The sequence below is a fragment of the Erpetoichthys calabaricus genome, chromosome 4 (genome assembly GCF_900747795.2).
Source record: "Erpetoichthys calabaricus chromosome 4, fErpCal1.3, whole genome shotgun sequence".
In the NCBI taxonomy this organism is placed as follows: domain Eukaryota; kingdom Metazoa; phylum Chordata; class Cladistia; order Polypteriformes; family Polypteridae; genus Erpetoichthys; species Erpetoichthys calabaricus.
The window spans coordinates 330,861,982-330,885,166 of NC_041397.2; the positions used below are offsets into that span (position 1 = coordinate 330,861,982).

The 23,185-nt window shown below is 41.3% G+C and overlaps 1 long non-coding RNA gene across 2 annotated transcripts in view; it reads right to left on the reverse strand.

Moving 5' to 3' along the window:
- Window positions 1-23,185, reverse strand: part of LOC114642944 (uncharacterized) — a 108,741-nt gene that overhangs the window by 56,420 nt on the left and 29,136 nt on the right. The window contains exon 5 of one of the 2 annotated variants that reach the window (XR_003714620.2): window positions 20,088-20,155. The exons of the other annotated variant lie outside the window; for it this stretch is intronic. This is a non-coding gene — a long non-coding RNA (uncharacterized LOC114642944). Of the gene's footprint in view, window positions 1-20,087; window positions 20,156-23,185 lie in introns of those variants that run through there. 2 annotated transcript variants of the gene reach the window in all.

Genomic DNA, 23,185 nt, shown 5'->3' on the forward strand with positions numbered 1-23,185 from the left:
AGCACTGAACTGGCATCACACGCTGCAAAGTATCAAATTGAATCTCACACACGCGATCAACTGGCCACCGACTGCAGTTTTCATTTGTCTGTTTACTCATCATCATCTTGAACTAACTATAGCTTATGTGTCTGTCTTGTGCTTGCTAACCCATTACTTTCCTGTTATACACTCAAAAATACTTTACAAGTGTTTCTAAGCTGTATTGAATAAGGGCCCTGCTCAACTGAGCTTAATGAGGAAATTGTTAAAAATCCTTACAATTAAATATTTGTTACATTCAGGCTCATCTGTAAACCAAGAAAACACTCACAGCACTTTAATTTAAAATAAAGAGAGATGTGTGGGGAAAATGATGACTTGGACCTCTAGGAGGAAAGAGCAGCATAGCCAAAGAAAAGAACATTTAACATTTAAATATTTCAAATGTGCATTACAGGCAGACAAAGGCTTTTTGCTCAGCTCTGCTTTCTGATTATGTCCATTTGCACTAAATATGAATTACGCGTAAAATATTAATAATATACAGTACACATAAACACATAGCTCCCAGAATATCTAACAGATATTTAAATTGTGGAGCATGGCCCAGACACAGACAGGCGGACATCGTTTTTAGGCACCCAACACACATTTATTCACAGTGTATTACAATAAATGCAGCACACAACCCCCAAAACTCCCCTAATGTCCAGGCCTCACAATGCCTCTCTTCACTCTCTTCAGGCCGCCTCCTTTCCTCTCCTCCAAGACCTTGTCTCATCCTCCCGACTCCAGCCCTCAAATGGAGGGATGCGGCCCCTTTTATCCCCACCAGGTGTGTTCCAGGTGCCTCCCGATAAACCTACATCGGCATTCCTGAGTGTGGCGGAAGTACCGGCTGCGCACCCGGAAGCACTCCAGGTGTCCCTGGTCTTCTTCCCCCCAGCACTTCCGGATGTGGCAGAAGTGCTGAGGGCCAGGGCTCCAAAGGCATTGGGACGCCCCCGGCAGGGACCACATGCCCCTATAGGGTTGAGCTTCCAAGCTCAATTCCCGTGGTCCCCAAAGCCACCAGGGCGGTCGCCCCCACGTGGTCTGGGGGAGGCGTAAGCCCTCCTCCGATCCTCTGGGGCGTCCTGGCTGGTTACCACACCCAGCCACCTGTGACAAAATATAGCTTTGCAAATATGACATGAAATGATTCTAGCCATGTTGAAGCAAAATGATACTGACAGCTAGCAAAGGACGACTGAAGATTCTGAAATACACGGCTAGATATCTGCTCTCAACATTTTAATGGAAGTTCAGGCAGAATACAGTCAGGTTCAGGAGACTTTCCCTTATTCAAGGCAGGGAGTGCGTAATAAAAGTGTAATAGAGGAGTTAGGACATTATAATAAAAATTTATTTGATTTCTGATCTGTCATAGGCCTAAGTTGGATAAGAAAGAAATTATTTTACTGAAAATAGAAATTAAATTCTGCACTGAATTTGTTATGACACTTTTGAAGTTGTCCCTTTCCTGTCTAATAGTTCACACTTGTGAAAACACAGCACAAGGTGGCAACCATGACATGCGCATGCCAAATTCTAGTGTGCAGTACAGTGGAACCTCGGGTCACGAATGTCTTGGAACAAGTACAAATTGGGTTACGACCAAAAAGTTCTTGCATCTGTTCACGACCACACATTTGGGTGACGAACAAGCCAGTTTCACTTCCGGTTTGTATGCGCCAATGATTTCCGCAAGTGTTCAGCCTCTCCCTATGAATTCGCTGTGAACTCTTTGTGCTGTATTTTGTTTCCCTTCCGATTTGTACGCGCCGGTGATTAACACACGTGTTCAGTCTCTCCCTACCGTACATTGTTCTCGGTCAGATGTGCATCACGCAGAGGGACTTTACCTCAAAACTGTAATCTCCTCTCCACCCAGCTTCCTGCTCACTTCCTTCATGCCAGAACTCTACTCATGCAAGGTTAGTTTTCTTGGTTGTTTATGGTTAGTTTTTGTATAAATTAAGGATTTTTCAAATGTTCATTTTTTCCCTTTCCTTAAAACGCATTAAAAAAAAGTGTTTACAGCGAGCGGTTCGTAAGGCTGTACCGTGAACTCATGCAATGTTAGTTTTTTCTGTTCAAGGTTTTCTCAGTGTTATTCAATGTTTTTACATTTAGTTTACTATTACACTGTGCATTCTATGGTATAATTAACTATTTTTGTGCTTAAAAATCTTTAAAAAAATATATTTACATACAGCTTGTACGGCCCGGAACGGATTAATTGTATTTACATACAATCCTATGGGGGAAATTACTTTGGGTCATGACCAAATCGGGTTGCGACCAGAGTTTTGGAACGAATTACGGTCGTGACCTGTGGGAAAGGCGCTATATAAATAAAATGTATTATTATTATTATTATTATTATTATTATTATTATTATTATTAAATGAAGGCTGTTTTAATAGTAAAGAGTTTATTTAAGTTTTAATTATCAAAATATTGGACTTTTTTTTTTCTTCATAGACTAAAAGGGCATATTTGTTGAAAACTACAACTGCTACTTCAACTTCAATTGAGCAGATAATTTCTAGTTTGATTTCATTTGCTTAAGATGTGAAGATGACTCACAATTAGATGGGATGATTCTCCTGATAGAGCAGAAGAAATTGTGGTTATCAATTTGGGTATTTAGATTTATTATAAATTTTGTGTGATCACCTTTTTAATTTTATATGACTGTTATTCCACATTTCTTTGTTTTTCTATATGCTTGTAAAGCTGATTTCTGCCAGGAAGTTATGGCCTCCTTTTAGAGAGTGGTGCCTTCCAGAGGAATGTCGGCCACAGGATAAAAGGATTTCCTTGTATCTGTAGGAGGCAGGCAGGCAGGCAGGCAATGTCGTCTTTATAAGTCTAGTCCAGGATGTGATGTTGTGGAAGACAGATAAGAACAAATTGTTCATTTCTTTAATGAATAAATCCACCAATAATTTTGGCGTCATTAGACAGTAACATCAGTTTCTTACTTTTATTTGTTTTTTCATTGTGCTAACTTGTCAGCAAAAAGCCCTCCAGTCACGTATGATGTGAGGAAGGATGGATATGCAGGTGTGTGAGCTTTAGAACTTTTAAAAATGATAATCAGAGGATACTCAGAATCTTTGATATGAGCTTCAGTCCATCGATGTACTGTAATTAAAACCTCCTATTTGGTAATTCATTAATGTGGCTTACTTAAATTCCACACTTGCCTCTCATACAACAGAGAGATCAAAGATGGAATTGACATTAATTGTTTAGCGGCGGGTCCTCTGTTTTATACTCACATTGCATTAACTATTAATGATTTACTTAGGACATTTTTTTTGCCATTTCCTGATGCAGATAATTCCACCTCTGGTTTGGCTGGAATACTAGATGGCTAGAAATAAAGTAAAAAGAGGCTTTAGTTATCATAAAACAGATTAAAGATGACGGCTATTGTTAAGTTGTTTGAAAAGACAAAGATGGATTCTAAGGAGAGATTTACTAACAGGAAATTTGCATAATACGTTTTTCTTGAACACTTTCCTAAAGTATAAAGACATCAAATGTACAAATGTCACATGTCTGAACTCACCAAAGCCATCGCAGTAGAGCACAGGCACAGCAGAACCAGCAATGCGGCGAGTCTCATGGTGATGCTGATGCTCTTGTCCTGCTCAGCCTCACCGACTCCTTATATCACAGATCAGGTGGGGTGGGACAGTTTACAGGGCAGGTGGGAGGTCTGCTGGGGTGGAAAGCTGAACAAATCCTTAGGCTGAGCAAATGGAAAAAATGAAAATGCTTACATCAGAATATTGTAATTGTTCTGTGATGGAAAAATCACATCTTGTGTTCTTTAGAATGAGCTAGATTCAGCTAATTCCAAATAATGACGCTGAGGCAGGTGTGGAAGTAATAACTGTATTTCCAAGCCAGTTGAACAGTACAACAGCATTCACTACCAATCCTACGTCTGTTTCTGAGAAGAAGAATTTTACATTTCCAGGACCAGAGTATAATATGTGGGGTAATCTCAGAACCTAGGAGAATAGCCAGAGTCCCCCTAATGAAATGTAATATATAAGCATTTTTGATGTCACCCCACAAGTTTTCTATTGAATTAAGGTCCGGGGATTGGGCTGGAAACTCCATAACGCCAATCTTCTTAGTCTGGAACCAAGATGTTGCTCGTGTACTGGTGTGTTTGGCGACATTGTCTTGTTATAACACTCATTTCAAGGGCATTTCCTCTTCAGCATAAGACCACGTGACCTCTTCAATATTCAAACTGATCCATGATCCCTGGTATGGGATAAACCGGCCTGACACCATAATGTGAGAAACATCTCCATATCATGATGCTTGTGCCACTTTGCTTCACTGTGTAGTGTGTCTTGAATTCAGTGTTTGGGGGTCATCTGACAAACTGTCTGCAGTCCCCTAGACCCAAAAAGAACAATCTTGCTTTCATCCGTCCTCAAAACGTTGGGCCATTTCTCTTTAGCCCAGTCAGTGTGTTCTTTGGCAAATTGTCACCTCTTCAGCACGTCTTTTTTTTTTTTCAACAATGGGACTTTGTGGGGGCTTCTTGCCGATAGCTTGGCATCACATAGGTGTCTTCTAATTGTAACTCAAATACTCACAGGTAACTTTAGACCATCTCTGATCTTCCTAGAGCTGATCATTGGCAGAGACTTTGCCATTTTGGTTATTCTTCGATCCATTCCAATGGCAGTTTTCTGTTTTCTTCCACGTCTTTCAGGTTTTGGTTGACATTTTAAAGCATTTGACATCATTTTAGCTGAGGAGCCTATTGTGTTCTGCACATCTTTATATGTTTACCCTTCTGCAATTAACAATTTAATCAAAGTACGCTGTTCTTCTGAATAATGTCTGGAACGACTCATTTTACTCCGATTTTCAGAGAGAAATGCACTCTGACCAGCATGGACAACATTTGCTGCCTTCCTTCCTTAATTGAGGGTCGTGAATGACGCTGAATGAATGAATGAATGACCTCACTAACTGAACTCCACACTGCTGTTATTTTAAACATGGAATCAGCAGCATGCATGTAATGACTGTGGAGTCTGTTGGTTTTCTATTACTCTGCTACACCTACTAGTAAATTATTTGTCGTGTAGAAATATAATTTCTACCAAAAACAGTGATTGATCAAGTTAGTGATATCAGACTGCTATTATTTTGTAAAGTGTAAAGATAAAAACACAAGCCTTGCGCCCGAGACCAGACAAGCGTTAAAGTGCCGTCTTTAACATGCAGCCCACTGCAGACGCTTCTTCCTGCCATGAAAAGCAGAAATTTGAATTGTGTGATTTCACAAAGATGTCACCTGTAGTTTCGCACACAGGTGCACTTCTGTCATCTAGTCAGGTAGAGACCCTCGGGCGTCTCTGATTTTGGAGCGAGAGGGTCATTACCATCTATATCTCCCACCAGATGGCAGTGTTGTGCAAATATTCAATAATTTTAAACATTACAAATGAAACATTCATAAAATATTAATAGAAAACTCAAGGTAGTCCACATAATTGATATTTTCCATTTTTTCATTACAAGCTCATGCAATTTTCCTGTGATGGACAGGAAGTGAGGTCAGTTGTTTTCCAGCCGGTGTCCCTCTGAACTCTGGATGTAAATGGAGACTCCATTGGTGACACTCGGGGTGCTGCTGTCTGTCTGTTCAAAGCCCTGAAATTGTCCCCTAAGCACACTTGCATGTGATGCCCCATGTTAGTATATCTCTGGCATGACCTTGAACCCAGGGTATTCACTACTGAGAACCAGTGGTGGACTCAATGGAGACATAAACCAAAAGGAATGGTGAAAAAACAATACAATTTTTACTGACAGTGAGAATAAGGAATATTAAAAAAAAGTGTTGTGTCATCAATACACAATCACACAGTCCATGATGACACATTAAAGTAAATATTAAAAAAAGATAAGAAAAGAAAAATATTTATAAACGAAAACTTTTCTTCTTCCTCTAATTGCTAAATGAAGAAAAATAAAGGCTTTCACAAAAAAGAGCAACAAGCTACTACTGGCTCAATCCAATCCCCCCTACTACAATGACCTGTGCTTTGGCTCCCCTTAGCTCCTGATGTATGGGCTCGTCCTGCTGCCATCAAGACCTCCTCTCAGGTGCTTTGTGCCTCTTTGTTGCATGACCCCGTCTCGATCCTCCAATCAGGGAGCACCACGTGACCTCTATGTCTCCACTGGCCAGGCACTTATACTTTAAATGTCCTCACTCATATGCCCGCCTGCAGCCTGCCACTCTTCGGCTTCTCCAGCACTCTCTCCAATGGTGTGTATTGTCCTAGTCACTTTTGTTACCCTTTCTCTTTCTTCCACGGCTTTCACTTTCTTGCCTGGCTTCTCATACTCAGCGTCAGGTATGTGCTGGCATAGTGGCTTGTTGACTCACACTGAGGTATTTGTGACTCTGCAAACCTACCAGATTTGTGCATCTAACCACTTCCTGAAAAGCAAACTAGTGACATGGCCTGTCACAGCTCTTGACATGGCCCCCCACTTAGCATCTCCCCTCTCAGACAAGCAGACCTAACCAAGAGGTTCTAGACTTGGTAAAGAGCATTGCCATTAGTGTAAAGAGAAGCCCGGTGATCTAGGACCCTATCACTTATACGACTGAATGTCCAGAATCCACCAGGTGACCCGTGGGGTAGTTAGTCTCTTTGTGAGTAGCCAAGAACCGTACTGGTTGCCTACTGCGGTAGAAATTTAACATCTTAATAAGTCCTTTATGGCGGATGTCGACTTTTGTCGACAGCAGGGGTTGATGGCAGATGTCAAGGGCAGCAGAGTGCGATAATCAGCTGTAAACGCTGACAAAACATTATAGGTAGACCCTCTTTGCTAGGAGGACTTTTAGACTTGACTTGAATTTGAATTCCTGCGTGTGCGTGAGTAGACTGTAGACTGAGGCTTTCATCTCGCTGATGTCCGTCTGTCTGCCCATTGGATACGCGTCTCTTTCTGATTTATGGCATTATCAGTATAGTCAGTGACACTTCACACATGAGCCCTTCTGGGCTACAGTCTGAGCCACAAATGAAGCGCAAACCTGCAGTTCTTACCGTCCTGTTTATCTGAAGTCATTTGAAAACAGACAGAACTAGAATGACATGGCCTATGACTGTCCCTAGGTGTGTAATTGTGTGCTCCTGCCACAAGAAGTCAAGTCACTGTGGACCCCTCAGCATGTAGCCAGCACCCCACTGTAGATATGCAGTAACACCTCCCTGAGGATGAAAGCTAAGTGTGAGTATCTGATCTGTGCTTCTGCTTTTGTTTAAACCCGAATCCTGAACTTTTGTCTTGTTTTTGGTCTGTTATGCCTTTTGCTCTGTCGTGTTTTCTCTGTTTTTTAGCAGTTGCACTAATCTTAGTTAAGTTCAGATGACAAACTCAAAGTCACTTTTCACTTACCTGCTTTCACTTCTTTTCTCTCTTCTTTGTCACAGATTCTGTTTCAGGAATTGATCAAAGAGCAGTGATCTGGAATTGATAAAGCACATCCAGTCGTAGTAAAGTCAGACCTTCACAGCTCAGGCCCTGAGATTAGACTGCTCACCTGTCAGCTTCACATTCACTTTAACATGGCAGCCATCCAGGAGGAACACACCTGAGTCTGAAAGAGACAGAAGACACAGAAAATAAATAAAAAGAAACAACTCAAATAAACTAAACGTGAAACTTCTAATGGTCAACTCCACAACTTTTATCTGCTCACAGATTGGCACAAATCCCCTCACAGATAGAAGATAGCATGAGACAGAAGGACATGTCATAGGCAGGAGCTCCAGATGAGCAGATGAGGAGTTGCAGTGGAAGAAGATGCCGATCAGCTGACGTGTTCATATAAATTAGAATTTGGTTTATTACCAGGTTTAATTAGGAAGGTCTAAGCAGGTCTGACCATTCATTTCATTAAAACAACAATCTCTGATGTATATAAAAAGGAAATGGAGGCTGCAGAAAGTAAGTCTGAGCAAATCAACTAAAATTAACGGACACTGAGCTGAGCTCCAGAGCAGGTGGCATGAAGGCCGATTCACAGACGTCGCGATGCTTCATGGGGTATTCAGTTTAAAAGTTCAACCTGAACGTCACAACATGAAGCCACCGTCCAGCTTGGCACATCAACTCCAGGAAGCACTGATTAATATGAAAATAACAGAAAAGTAAAAAGAAAAACAACAATTATTGTAAGAGCCAATCTTAGAAAGTTAGTGCTTTAAGTTAAACTCATTTCTGTGTCTGCTTAATATGAATAGATTATCATTTTCTTTCATAGCTGTTAGATTATGGTATGGCCTTCACCCCCTGTAAGTTAATATAAGATAGAACTTTCTTAGCTATACCTGTAATACGGAGTGTTAATTAAGTCAAAGATGAAGATCATCACTGGCTGCAGCTCGAAGCGGGGTGCCACCATCGAGAGAGACATGAAGAGAGCAAACTTCTTTAACAGGTTTGACCATCCTAACCCACTCTCACTCTCACCTCGGAGTACTGCACCCTCCACACATCCTTCTGCTGATACCAGCATAGGAAAGACATCCCCACCCATAATTACAATAGCGCAGGTGAGCAGAGAGCTGAGGAGACTTTGTGCCAGCATAGCAGAGGGTCCAGATGGAGTATTGCCACGACTGCTGAAGGTCTGTGCATCGGAGTTGGGGGGTCCTCTACAGCGCATCTTCAACCTGAGCCTGGAATAGGGGAGAGTCCTGAGGCTTTGGAAAACATCTTGCATCACCCCAGTCCCAAAGGTATCATGTCCTAGTGAGCTGAATGACTACCGGCCTGTTGCTCTGACGTCACATGTGATGAAGACCATGGAGAGGCTGCTGCTTCACCACCTGAGGCCATAGGTTCCACACGCCCTCGACCCTCTGCAGTTTGCATATCAGGAGAAGGTGGGAGCAGAGGATGCCATCATCTATATGCTACATTGATCCCTCTCTCACTTGGACAAAGGCAGTGGTGCTGTAAGAATTATGTTTCTAGACTTCTCTAGCGCCTTCAACACAATCCAACCTCTCCTCCTTAGGGACAAGCTGACAGAGATGGGAGTAGATTCATACCTGGTGGCATGGATCGTGGACTATCTTACAGACAGACCTCAGTATGTGCGTCTCGGGAACTGCAGGTCTGACATTGTGGTCAGCAACACAGGAGCACCGCAGGGGACTGTACTTTCTCCGGTCCTGTTCAGCCTATATACATCAGACTTCCAATACAACTTGGAGTCCTGCCATGTGCAAAAGTTCACTGATGACACTGCTATTGTGGGCTGCATCAGGAGTGGTCAGGAGGAGGAGTATAGGGACCTAATCAAGGACTTTGTTAAATGGTGCGACTCAAACCACCTACACCTGAACACCAGCAAAACCAAGGAGCTGGTGGTGGATTTTAGGATGACCAGGCCCCTCATGGACCCCGTGATCATCAGAGGTGACTGTGTGCAGATGGTACAGACCTATAAATACCTGGGAGTGCAGCTGGATGATAAATTAGACTGGACTGCCAATACTGATGCTCTATGTAAGAAAGGACAGAGCCAGCTATACTTCCTTAGAAGACTGGCATCCTTCAACATCTGCAATAAGATGCTGCAGATGTTCTATCAGGCGGTTGTGGCGAGCACCCTCTTCTATGCGGTGGTGTGCTGGGGAGGCAGCATTAAGAAGAAGGACGCCTCACGCCTGGACAAACTGGTGAGGAAGGCATGCTCTATTGTAGGCAAAGAGCTGGACAGTTTGACATCCGTGGCAGAGCGACGGGCGCTGAGCAGACTCTTGTCAATCATGGAGAATCCACTGCATCCACTGAACAGGATCATCTCCAGACAGAGGAGCAGCTTCAGTGACAGACTGAGGAGATCGTTCCTCCCCCAAACTATGCGACTCTTCAATTCCACCCGGGGGGGTAAAACGTTAACATTATATAAAGTTATTGTCTGTTTTTACCTGCATTATTATCAATCTTTAATTTAATATTGTTTTTTGTATCATTATGCTGCTGCTGGACAATGTGAATTTCCCCTTGGGATTAATAAAGTATCTATCTATCTATCTATCTATCTATCTATCTATCTATCTATCTATCTATCTATCTATCTATCTATCTATCTATCTATCTATCTATCTATCTATCAGAGTGTGTTTAGAATTAGGCTCATGGACTGTTAGACCAATTTACAGTTTGTAAGTGGGACAGGCAGACAGTTTTCTGACCCTTTAGAAATGATTCAACTGTATGAACAAACTTAAAGAATAGAAGATGATATATAAGCTTTAAACAAGAACTTTTCTTTACTTTGCAATATCTATTTTTCTCTATTTTTGTGTGAAATGTTTTACTTTGAATTTAACTAAAGCTTTTAAAAATGAAAATATTTTGTCAGTGGAATCATTTCAACACATCACACTTTGCCAGAATGCCACGAAGTGTACTAAAACTGCAGAGTTTTAGTAATTTTGGGTAAACACCGCTACAATTGTATTCAGAAAATGTGCAAAGTAGCTCTGAGGCTAAGGATCTGCGCCGGTATCCGGAAGGTTGCCATTTGAATCCCCGTTACTGCCAAAAAGAGATCCTACTATGCTGGGCCCTTGAGTAAGGCCCTTAACCTGCACTTGCTCCAGGGACACTGTACCATAGCTGACACCACTGCAAGACCCCAAGGGGTATGTGAAAACAAACAAATTCATAATACAAGACATTACACAAGGCAAAATAAAGAACATAAAAAGGTAGAAACAAATAATGAGCTCCTGTGCTGTGTGAGGATTTCTCCTACTTGAATAACAAATGTTGAAATGAACAAAAATGAACACTCTGGTCAGATGCCCAGCATCCACTATTCTCCTTCATTGACCTCACTGATTTATGATGGCCACCTTGGTATGCGACATTGTCTTATGGTGGCATTGATGGCACTGTCTGCCATCAAGTGACAAATAGAAAAAATAAAAGAAAACAAAAAGCAAGACTTACATTTTAGGGCAGCAGATCCAAATCATACTACATCTAAATTAGAACATTTATAACATTGTTACATTAAAATGCACTGTTAATTGCTCTTTAACACTAGAATTACCAGAGCCTACGAAAAAATTTGTAGATCTGGCCCATCCAAAATCTATTCACACCTCTCCGGCAGCGTCTTTTGTCTTCTAAATGTGCTGATAAAGACAAGCAGCAAGCAGCCGGCTATTCCATCCCTCATAGAGTTAGAACGTTCACGAACTTTTCCCAGCTCATGCCTTGTTTGATTATCTGGGAGTGAAGTGGAGTTTTAGAGTGGAAATAACAGATCGTTATTTGGAACACTCGCATTTCATGTGTGTTGCATTTCTACAGTAATCTGTGTAAACACATTTTTAAAACAGAAATGTTTTTCATATTTTAGTAGTAAATGACAAAATGTTGGCATAAACTATATAATGTGTGACGCCTGAAGTCCAAATATCAAATAAACACTTTCACAAAAGGTTCAAGGAGAAGACAAACGCTTCCGTGGCGTAGTGGTAAGATTTTCTGACTTGTAATCAAGAGTCCCTGGTTCAATCCCGACTCACTCTTATATTTGTCATTATCAGTAGTGAGCTGTTCTTTTTGTTAATATTATACAGTACACACATACACTTGGTTTGCGTCTGTAACACACGGTGGGCATTTATAGGACTTGTAATAGTTACCATTTTTTTTCACTTTTATTCTCTCTAAATCACGACCAAAGACCCCAAACCAACCCAGGGATCTGACGCTGTTAATTTTTAATTGAAACTGGGAGTAACTGTAGATGTGAGTGGTGTTTTGAGACAATGGAACTCGACCTTCTCTGATCTGGAGGGATAAAACGCTGGTGAATCTGCCTTCCTTCTTCGTATCTCACCGTCACTTGATTTTTTTTATTCAGTTTTATTGAGTGTTCCTGCTCACGCTGAATTAGTGTGCACCTTATGGTCTATGGTGTCACAAAAAAACCCAAAAAAAACCAGAGAAATAGGTATATATGATATTTGGAATTATTCGTTTTATGACCTGTGTAGTACATTTCAGAAAACTTTGTGGCATAGAGAGAAGTGTGTACATTGTAACAGGTACACACGTTGTAAATGTAGGAAGGACGATCCTCGCGCGTGCGTGAACTGTTAACATTTGAATCTGATGATTGCATATGGTGCTGAACTTACTGCTCTGTACTATTCTTTCCTCTGCATGTCCTGGAGTACAAAAAAACCAGCAACATGTGGGGACTGGCAAGATCGGGGAGAAAAAAACACATGCAGTCACTGATTACAAACCGCAAGATGTTATGCGAATGAATATGAATAATATGAATAATGTTGCATCGGTACTGAGCCCCCATGAACCTCAACTTGAAATAAATGGCTTTAAAGCTCTTATGATATGTTACAGTATTTTACCTGTACATGTAGACTATTTCTATTTCTTTTATTGCATTCTTTCATTTCCTCTCATTTGTTTTCCACATCCCATTCATTTCTCACAGTCTCATGACCCCCAGTTTCTTCACTGACACAGCCCCCTTTTCAAACCTGCCTGCCATGTTTCCCTTCTTTGTGTTTTGTTGTTCAGCTGACAGGGGGGCGCCAGTCTACAGAGCTTGTGTTTTATTATATTTTAATGACTCAAATGGCTCAGTATTTATGTTTAGTCCTCAGTGACTCTTCATCTGCTCGTCTTCCTCCCTTCCACTAAATGAATTCTCCTGATGGTCACTGTCTGCTTAATGGACTTGTGTGAAGGCCTCACAGTTCAGTTGTGCCCATCACAGACCTTCTCCTTTAGTATAACTGACCTGTGTGTTGAGGTTTTCACATTTCTTTATATTTTGGTGTCTTCTGTCTCTTTAAAACTCAGGTGAGTTCCTCCTAGCCAAGTGAAACACACAAAAATAAAAACATCTGTGCACCAGAATCTCAGGGCCTGCAATTTAGAGGCCTCACTTTCATGTTGCTGCTTGTCCTTTATAAACCCGGACATATATAAATGGCTTTCCTGAGCGCTGAGAAACAAGGGATCTGCCACTGAGGAAATTCTGACTCGACAAAATTGAAAACAAAATCACATAAGCAAGGCATGTGAATTTCCCCTTGGGATTAATAAAGTATCTATCTATCTATCTATCTATCTATCTATCTATCTATCTATCTATCTATCTATCTATCTATCTATCTATCTATCTATCTATCTATCTATCTATCTATCTATCTATCTAGGAGTTAAATTTCAACTCACCTTACAGAAGGTCCTCATGAAAGCAGAAGATGCAATGAAGGACATGAGGTGTCACTGAAATACAACACCAAATGACCAGTTAATGGAGAGGCCAACAGCGGGCAGTGAGGCACGAGAATCACAAACAGTCCACACAGTCACCTCAGGGGGATTAACACAAACCAGCCTGGGGGAGGCGCTGCTGTGAAGAGGAACGTCAGGAAAGGAGCTGAGGGACATGAGGATGGTGGACACTTCTGAGGTGTTATTTTGATGGGCACATAGCATGTGTCCACCAGAGTGATATCAGAGGAGAGCATTTGACAGTTTAAATTGGTGACACGAACAATCTGAGATCTTCTATGCTGCAGATTGTCACTTTATTTAAGTATCACTTTTTGGTACAGTCTTCCAGATTATTCTTTTTTATACTCGTATTCCAGTGATTATCATGTTAATCATTTCTCCTGTTTTGTGTGACACTTAAATCAAGTCTTAAGTGATGATACGCGGAGCTGGCCGGTACAACTCACTGCTCCGGTTTTTACATTAATTCCTTTTTTTTTCACTCTTTCTCTTATTACTCAATTCTATAACTCCTGTTTCTCGTCTTCTCCTTCTTTTTCTTTTTTTTTTCCTTCCTGTGACATTGAGACCGGTGGGGTTGATAGGGTGGAGTGGACATCTGGGTATGTTGGGAGGGCAACTGAATGTGCACATAAGTGAAAGCTTTCCTTCCTTTTATTGATTTTTCATTCTGTAGGTTGATGACGCATTTGGGTGGGCACTGCCAATGGACACACCCACCAGTAGCCATGCCTACCTGTAGCCCATGACCCTTATTCCCTTTCTTTTGTCTTTTTAACTTTACTGATAAAGATGACTCTATCTTTTAATAATCATTCATTAAAGAAGTGACACAATACAGGACAATGAATTTAGATGTCACATAAACCTCTACCTGAAGCTGATTCCTCTATCAATCTGATTCTCTATTACAATGAGCCATTAAGATGGTGACTGCAGATTCACTTATGACTCTTAAACTGTATCTATGGTTCAGATATTTTGTGAAGCAAAGTTTCAAGTAACTTAATGACTTTAGATACAAATAGCGAGTATTATAAAAGTGCAGAGTTTAGCACAGCTCACTGTAAGCTGCAGCAGACTGTGTTTACATCTGTGTCCAGCAGGGGGAGCAGCTCTCAAAAGTCAAAGTCACCTAAAAACCACACAAACAGCAAAAACAAATAACATCACACTTAGCTCACATTATGGAATCTTTCACCACACAGGTCATGTCAAGCTCTGCCGGGAGACCTTCACTGTAATCCCTCATTGAACATCAGCAGCGTGAATGCGGCTGCAGCAGTTAGCTAAGTTGCTCTTTGTGTTCTCTGTCAGAGCCTGCAGAAGTCTGGAATCACAGTGGACATTTATGGAGGGCCATCATTCAAATTCCCAGGCGTCTGAGCAGGTCAATGGCAGTGGTGCATCAGCATGTCTGTCATTTTTAAGTGCCAGGGTTAGGTAGCACTGCTCAGAGGTGCTCTTTTCTGTGACATTACTTTCAAGATGGCTGACCATAAGCTTCAACCTGTTCCCAAAGAACTGGAATCCCCTGGGAGGCAGATTAAACATCTCCTTTCCATATGAAATCATCTCAGAGATCTGAAAGCTCATCTCTTACAGATTTTGTTGATGCCCAGGATCAATTTGGCTATTTCTACTCAACGTCGTGCTGTTATCACTCCAGGCTGAGTCAGCTTTACACCGGCTTATACTCCAGATGACGTCGCCAGAAATGGAACTTCGGGAAGCATCGACAGTGGGAGCAGGGGCTCAGGTCATCTCCACTTCCTTAGTCTAGCACCACCACTCACAACCTCTTCAAACCTCTCCATGCCCCCGCCATGCCTGCAGACAATGGGGACTTGGTTGTTATAGGAGGCTCGATCATGCACCACATGAACTTACAGTTGGTTACCTGACCATAAAATTTTTATATCATGTTTTCCTGGCGCACAAGTTGAAGATGTAGAAAAAGTAGCCCCAACAGTCCTCAAGAAACACAAGGGCAGGACTATCATTGTCATCCACGCTGGTGTCAATGGCATTTGACATCGACAGTCAGAACATTCCTCATTCAGGCCATGAAGGAGAGGACCCTGGCTGCAAGAATCATTGTAACAGTTCCACTTCCCACACTACTCAGATCAGATGAAACCTACAGTTGACTCCTGGCCCTAAACACATGGATAAGAACCTTCTGTGAAAGGCAAAACAATGTTTACTATAATGCTGTGTTAGGATATGATAATTCTGTAGTGAGTTCACCTATAGATGTGCACTGTATTAGCATAATAATAATGAAACCCGGACAAAGCGGTATAAATACAAATAGCTTAATTACCATTTCACCTTTAGATGTGCACTGTACTGCGGTGGGTTGGCACCCTGCCCGGGATTGATTCCTGCTTTGTGCCCTGTGTTGGCTGGGATTGGCTCCAGCAGACCCCCGTGACCCTGTGTTCGGATTCAGCGGGTTGGAAAATGGATGGATGGATGTGCACTGTATTAGAACTATAACAACAGATTATTGATTAAAAAAATCTGCACAAAATGGCATAAGCATGAATAATATAAATACTATTTGAGCTGCTTTAACACTCCCAGTCAGTTTTGATGTGTCAAGATCTTAAATGTGGCTTTACTAACTATTACAGCATTAACCAGCAAGACTTTTTATATTAACAACCTTATCAGTGATAGGAAAATCGACTTTCTCTCACTATGCGAAACGTGGCTCGGATGGTGCGGCACTGTTAATTGAAGCAGCACCTCCAAATTACAGTTTTCTTCATTCGGTTCACCAAGGAAAAAACTGCAGTGGTTTAGTGAGTATTTACTAGAGCTGATTAAACTGTAAAGATGTCAGCTTTGGTACTTTCACATCTTTCAAGTATCATGCTGTTGTTATTCAAGGAGTGTTGCAGTCTCTCGTATTGACCATTTATAGACCTCCAAAATATAATGTGTCTCTTATTGAAGAATCTCAGACTTAGCTTCTGTAATGATAACTAATTATGACAGGTTCCAAATTGTAGGCAATTTCAATTTTCATGTGCCTAGCCAGTGTGACCTGAAAGCAAGAGAATTACTGAACTTGCTGCACTCTTTTGATCTCAGTCAGCACTTCAGCCCACCCACACATAAGTCAGGACACATGCTGGATTTAATGATTTCAAAAGGATTAAAAGTTGATGTGAGTAGGTCATAGAGATTGGTGTATCAGTCCATTTTTGTATATTATCTAATGTAGAAATGCTGATAGCTAAAATTAATGAGAAGCATATTGTTAAAACACATTATTTTGATAAATCTGCTGCTCCAATGTTTGGTAATATCAAATGATGAAAAAAATGTATTTGTACATTTATGGTACTTGGTTTACTCAACAGTTGTTATAACCATCCAACAACTCCGATTTTACAGATCATGTAAGCTGGAATATCACACTTGGAGTTGCTGTAGCCCGACTGTCACTACCAGCATGCGGGACAGGGGGCGGGACACCTCTGTGCATATTAGTGGATTTTACCAAAAGGATGGACATGGCTGTGGTGAATACATATTTTAAGAAGAAGGAGGAACATAGGGTGACGTACAAGAGTGGAGGAAGATGCACACAGAAGTGGATTACATCCAATGCAGAAGAGTCAATCTGAAGGAGTTTGAAGACTGCAAAGTAGTGGCAGGGGAAAGTGTAGTTAGACAGCATAGGATGGTGGTCTGTAGGATGACGTTGGAGATCAAGAAGAGGAACAGAGTGAGGGCAGAGCCAAGGATCAAATGGTGGAAGTTGAAAAAGGAAGACTGTAAGGTTGAGTTTAGGGAGGAGGTGAGACTGGAACTGGGTGGCAGTGAAGAGTCACCAGACAGCTGGGAAACTACAGCAGAAGTAATAAGGGTGACAGCAAGAAGACGTTCCTGTAGACCTCAGCACCTAAAACAACCTGCAGGCTGGCATCAGGATTATTATGGACTGCGGTGGTGACGAGGACGACTGAACCCCCTTGGGTGGGGGCAATGTAGTGACGGATGTCATTGACCTCACAGTAGGCTCTGCGGTGCTGCAGCTAAAATTAAACAGTTAATTCTGATTTAATTCACGTTGTATTTTAAAACGCCTTCCCCTGTTTCCCACATGTACAGCGCAGTTCAAAGGACAACACAAAAGCACAATTCTCTTCTTTCTTTATCCCTCTCTCTCTCTGCCTGCATCCCCTCTTCCTGACAAACTCCGTCCTCTTCCACCCTACTCTGGCTCCCTGAATGAAGTGAGGTGGCACCTTTTATAGGGCACACAGAAGTGCTCCAGGTGCTCCACGACCTTCAACCAAGGGCCCAGCAACCATCCAGGCACCCCCTGGCAGTGACCACAGGCCCAGGCAGGCTTGAGCTTCCATGCTCCAAAACCATGGGGCCGCTGCGAGTCAGATGGGCTGCCCTCTAGCATTCTGGGAGAGGTAATGCACTGAATATGCTCTCTCCACCGGTCCTTCTATTAGAGGAGCGTCCCAGCTGGGCAAGGGCCCCGGACGTCAACCACACCACCTAAATCTCCCTCTACTGGTGTTTATGATCTCTGTGATGGACACCTGGGTGAGCTCCTCCAGTTTGCTATTACAACACATATTCGCCATTCTCTCCACAGTTACATTTAGCACAGTCAGGTCCGCTCATCCTCACTGATCTGCTTCTGTTTACCTCCTCCAAACGTCTGACCGATTAATGGCTGACAGAGATACCTAATTACCACATTTGTGACATCTTTATAATTAATAAGTGACATTCTGTTACACTGCACACAATCCCCATGACTTGCTGTTTGTTTTGTGACCATTTTGTGTCCCGCTGACTGATTTTTATCCTTCACTGTGTCATCCTTGTTTATCTCCCACTGACTTTAAATGATTTGCTCATCTTTACTGACATCTCAGTTGTCTGCTCAGTTGTTGCTGTTTTCACAGAACTCAATTTGCTCGTTGCTAGTGATTTACACTGAATGAGGTCCACTTGTACGCCACATCAACAGCATTTGAATCTTGCCGACTACACCAATCCCTTTTTGTGGCTGGTAGTAGAATTGAAGTAATTTTTGTGAGCGGCCTGTGATATTTGATAGTCTCACAAACACATGCGTGACAAGACAAGACTTTTAATTAAAATGATGTTATTGTGCCTCCTGGATTGGACTTTTTATTTTTAACAAACACCTGGCTGGACTTTAGTGAGTCAAGACCCCTGTTAGAACTTTCTTCTGCTGACTGTATGCTTTATTAATACGCCAAAGTAGTGGGGGGACGTGATGTCCATTGTTTTTAAAAATGTTCATAAATATTACACACTTCCCTCTACAACATAATTAACTTTTGAGAGACAATTGTTAAAAGCTGAATTAAGAGGTGCAGTGCTTGTCACTCTTGTATACGGACCTCCTAAATGATGTAAAGATTTTATTAGGAGATTTTATGTTTTCTTTGTCACTGGTCAAGTTTACATCTGATAAAATACAAATCGTAGGTGATTTGAACATTCATGTTTCTTGTACTTTAAAACTGTTCATTACCAGGTTTATTCAATTGCTCGATTCTCTTAATCTTGTTCAGTCTGTTAATGGTCCTACTCACGTTCGGGTCATATGCTTGATCTTATTTTATCATTTGGTTTCTTTGTCAGTGATGAAGAGAAAATGCCAGTCATACTCAGTGCTGTGGCACCTTCTCAAATTGTCATTCCTGGGGTCTCAAGAAGCAGCCTTCATGTTATAAACTCCTACACTAAATATATTTGTTCTGATATTTCTGTAAATCCTTCTGTTGTTAGTTCCTTGCCACACAATCGGTTACTCTGTGCTCGTAATTCTACATGCAGATCCACACTTGATTCTGTTATTCTTGTGAAAATCAGACCCTCCATATCTAAAGGTCATCCCTGGTTTAACGACTCCATGCAGACTCTTAGAATGAAGTGTAGGAAAACAGAGCCTAGATGGAAAAAGATAAAAGACAGACATCTTAGGAGATTCTGAAAACCAATCTGTCTGAATTCCAGCGGCCTGTCAAATTAGCTGAGACAAAACCCTTGTGTGATATTTCTACCAATGATCAGATGTCTAGAGTTCTGTTCAGCACAATAAGTTACACTCCGTACTCCGACACTCTTAGCTGTACTGTAGGCACTCATACATCTGAGGAGTTTTTGAATTTTTACTGATAAAACTGATGAGATGAGATCTTCTCTCACACCACCTGCCTCAGTTCCTTTGTTGTCCCCGACTTGTCTTTACTGTCCAACTCTGTTTGCCCACTATGAAGCCCACATCCTCTCCTCCTGATGTCATTCCAGCTTGTCTCTTCAGAGAGACTTTGAGGTTATTGTTGACCTGCCATTGCTACTGTCCCTCCATCCTTCAAACACGCAGTGGTCAGCCTGGGCTTAAAAACATAGACTTGACCAGAGTTTATTTCTGTCTTATCTGTAAATTGTGATTCCTCTCTAAATTCTTAAAGTTTGTTTTTTTCATAACTGATGTCTTTCCTTGGTGATGATAATCTAATGGAGTCCCTCCAGTCAGGTTCAGAGCCCCAAGTCTGCTCTTTAGAGGTTTACCAAAGACAACAGAAATCAAGTAGACAATCAAAGATGAACAATCAGACAAGTGGACAAGGAGCCACGCGGTATGCTGTAATGTGTTTGATTTTATTTTAAACTAAAAGACATTCTTTGACTTCTGCTTTCTTGGCACTGATTGGTCAGGTTTGGTCCTTTTGGCCTACAAGAGAAGGAGACATCTGGTCAAATGAGTACAAAGAAATCAGAGACCTTGAACTTTCAAAGATGACTTTTTTGATCCTCTGTGACCTCATGAATTAATAGAAAGTGAGGAGAGTGAATGCCTTGAGCAGCGTCTGATCAAACAGCTGGTGGAGGTGTCAAATACATGGGGGGGAAGATAACATTACAGTCCTAAACAAGGACTCACCTTATGTCAGACTAAATTTAAACAGGACTTGTACTGATATTACAACAAAAGTACAGGCAAGTTTTCAATAATGAAACTCCATCTCCACGTCACCTCACGTCACACCTGTGGGATTCTCAAATATTCTCAACACAAGTTACTGGCACCATGAACCCTGTTATTGACAGCAGCAGCTCTCTGTTATCCAATCCAGAGGTTTTTATATATGTTTTTTTATATATGTATTATATGTCTTTTTATATATACACATACACAGTCACTGGCCACTTTATTAGGTACATCTTGCTAGTACCATGTTCACTCCTTTTAGCAATTCAGAACTGCTGTAATTCTTCATGGTGTAGATTCAACCAGGTGCTGCAAACATTTCTCAGGGTTTCTGGTCCACATTGATACGATAGCATCACACAGTTGCTGTGAATTTGTTGGTTGCACGTCTAAGATGCCAATCTCCCTTTCTAACATATCCCAAAGGTGTTCTACTGGATTGAGTTTTGGTGACTGTAGAGGCCATTTGTGTCCAGTGAATTCCTTGTCATGGTCAAGGAACCAGTTTGAGATGATCTGAGCTTTGTGACATGGCAGGTTTTCCTGCTGGAAGCAGCCATCAGAAGATGGGGACACTGCAGTATTAAAGGGATGGACATGGTCAGCAACAGTACTCAGGTAGGCTGTGGCATTTAACACTAGAATCCCTGAAGCCTACGAAAAAACTTGTAATTCCGGGCCACCTTAACTTCCTTCGCACCTAACCATAATAATAATAATAATAATTCTTTGCATTTATATAGCACTTTTCTCACTACTCAAAGTGCTCAGCAATTGCAGGTTAAGGGCCTTTTGGCATTTACGGGATTCAAACCGGCAACCTTCTGATTGCCAGTGCAGATTCCTAGCCTCAGAGCCACCACTCCGCCTCCATCAGCATGATTTTTTAGTAAATGTGTTGATCAGCACAAGCAGCAAGCAGCCTGCTATTAGGCCCCCCTACCGATGGAGCTCAGCTCGGGCAAAAATAATCCCAGCTGAAGTTTTGCTAATCTGAGTGTGTGTTGCCTAGAGTCGTATAAGGTAAATAATATATCATTACATGGAACACATGCATTTCATGTGTGTTCCGTGTCTACAATGATCTGTGTTAATGTAGGATGACAGGAAATGCGAGAAACACAAGAAATGTTGAACAAATACCTAAAACACAAACTTTTTTAATGTTTTAGTACTAAAGACAAAATTTTGACATGAATTGTATAATGTGTGAACACTGAAGTCCAAATATCAAATTAACACTTTCACAAAAGGTATAACAAACAATTACGCATTTAATCAAGAATATAACCGATGAAAAAGAAATCGGGTTAGGGTACAAGACTGACACGACCGCTTGGGTGGTGCAGCAGTAAGAGCATGCAGACTCTTAATCAAGAAGTCGTGGGTTCGATTCCAGCTGCTTCTCTGAATTACCATTTTGAGTACTGAGTTGCTCTTATTGTTACTATTATACAATAAAAAACATACATTTGATTTGAGTCTGTAACACCCGGTGTAAATTTTGACTGCTTGCAAAAGTTAGCGCTTGTTTTTTTATTATTCAGTTTTATTTTGTCAGTGACGTTCACATGGTACAACACACTTGCCTCTACCTCTCTGAGATAATGGCATTTATCTCCATTCTTTTCACAAGAGCAGTGATGACCACAGTTGTTGCTGTGTTGTTTCCTGCTCAGAACTATTTGTTGTACCGGCATTCAAATATACAATGTCCTGTGATCGCTATCAGAGGCAAAACCGTAACATCAGACAGCTTCTTCACAGTGCTTTCGGAGGCACCAGATGTAAAATGCGACTTCCACCAGCAGCTGAAGACACTTCAGTACGTAAGCAATTCTCCACGCTAGTGTTTAGATCTGGCAGCGCCGTGCTGATGGTGTATGCGCCTAAAAAGAAGAAGCCTTTGATTTCAGTCTGTAACAGCCGGTGTAAAGTTTTGCTACTAAGATATTGCTGAAGGAATATAAGCAGACACACAAACACTGGTAAATCATGTCTTCTGGGTATCTTGTTGTCACTTTTTGTTATTCAGTTTTATTTTTGAATAAAAGCACACTTGTTTCATTATACCTTTGCTGAAGTGTTTATTTTATATTCCAGTAACCATTTGAATGAGATCAAATCTAATCATACGTGAAAATGTTGCTATTTGAAAACGCTATGCCATTTGAACATAAGTTGTCATGTAAACATGTGTTTTTTACTATCTTCTCTATACTCTGCATTATGGTGTGTGGTACTGAAAATGCAGACAGAGCCAAATCCAATTTCTTTATCTTCTGCTATATTATTGAATTAAAGCGCACTTGTTTTGTTATAAATGTACCTTGTTGAGAAAGTGTTTATTTGATATTTGGACTTCAGTCTACACACAGTATACACTTCATGTCAAAATCTTGTCCTTAGTACTATAACATGAAAAAAGTCTCTATTTTAGTTACGAGTTCAACATTTCTTGCATTTCTCACATTTCCAGTCATCCTACATTTACACAGATCGTTGTAGACATGGAACAACCCAGCCACAGGGGATGCACAAACCAGTGTTCTTCTTCGTGCCGGTCCCAAGCCTGGATAAATAGGGAGGGTTACGTCAGGAAGGGCATCCAGTGTAAAATTTTGCCAAATCAATATGAGGATAACAATACAAATTTCCATACAGGATCGGTCGCACCCCGGGTTAACAACGACCGCCACCAGTACTGTTAGCAAACAGGGTGCTGGTGGAAATTGGGCTACTATTAGCAGAAGAAGAAGAATAAGAGGGAGG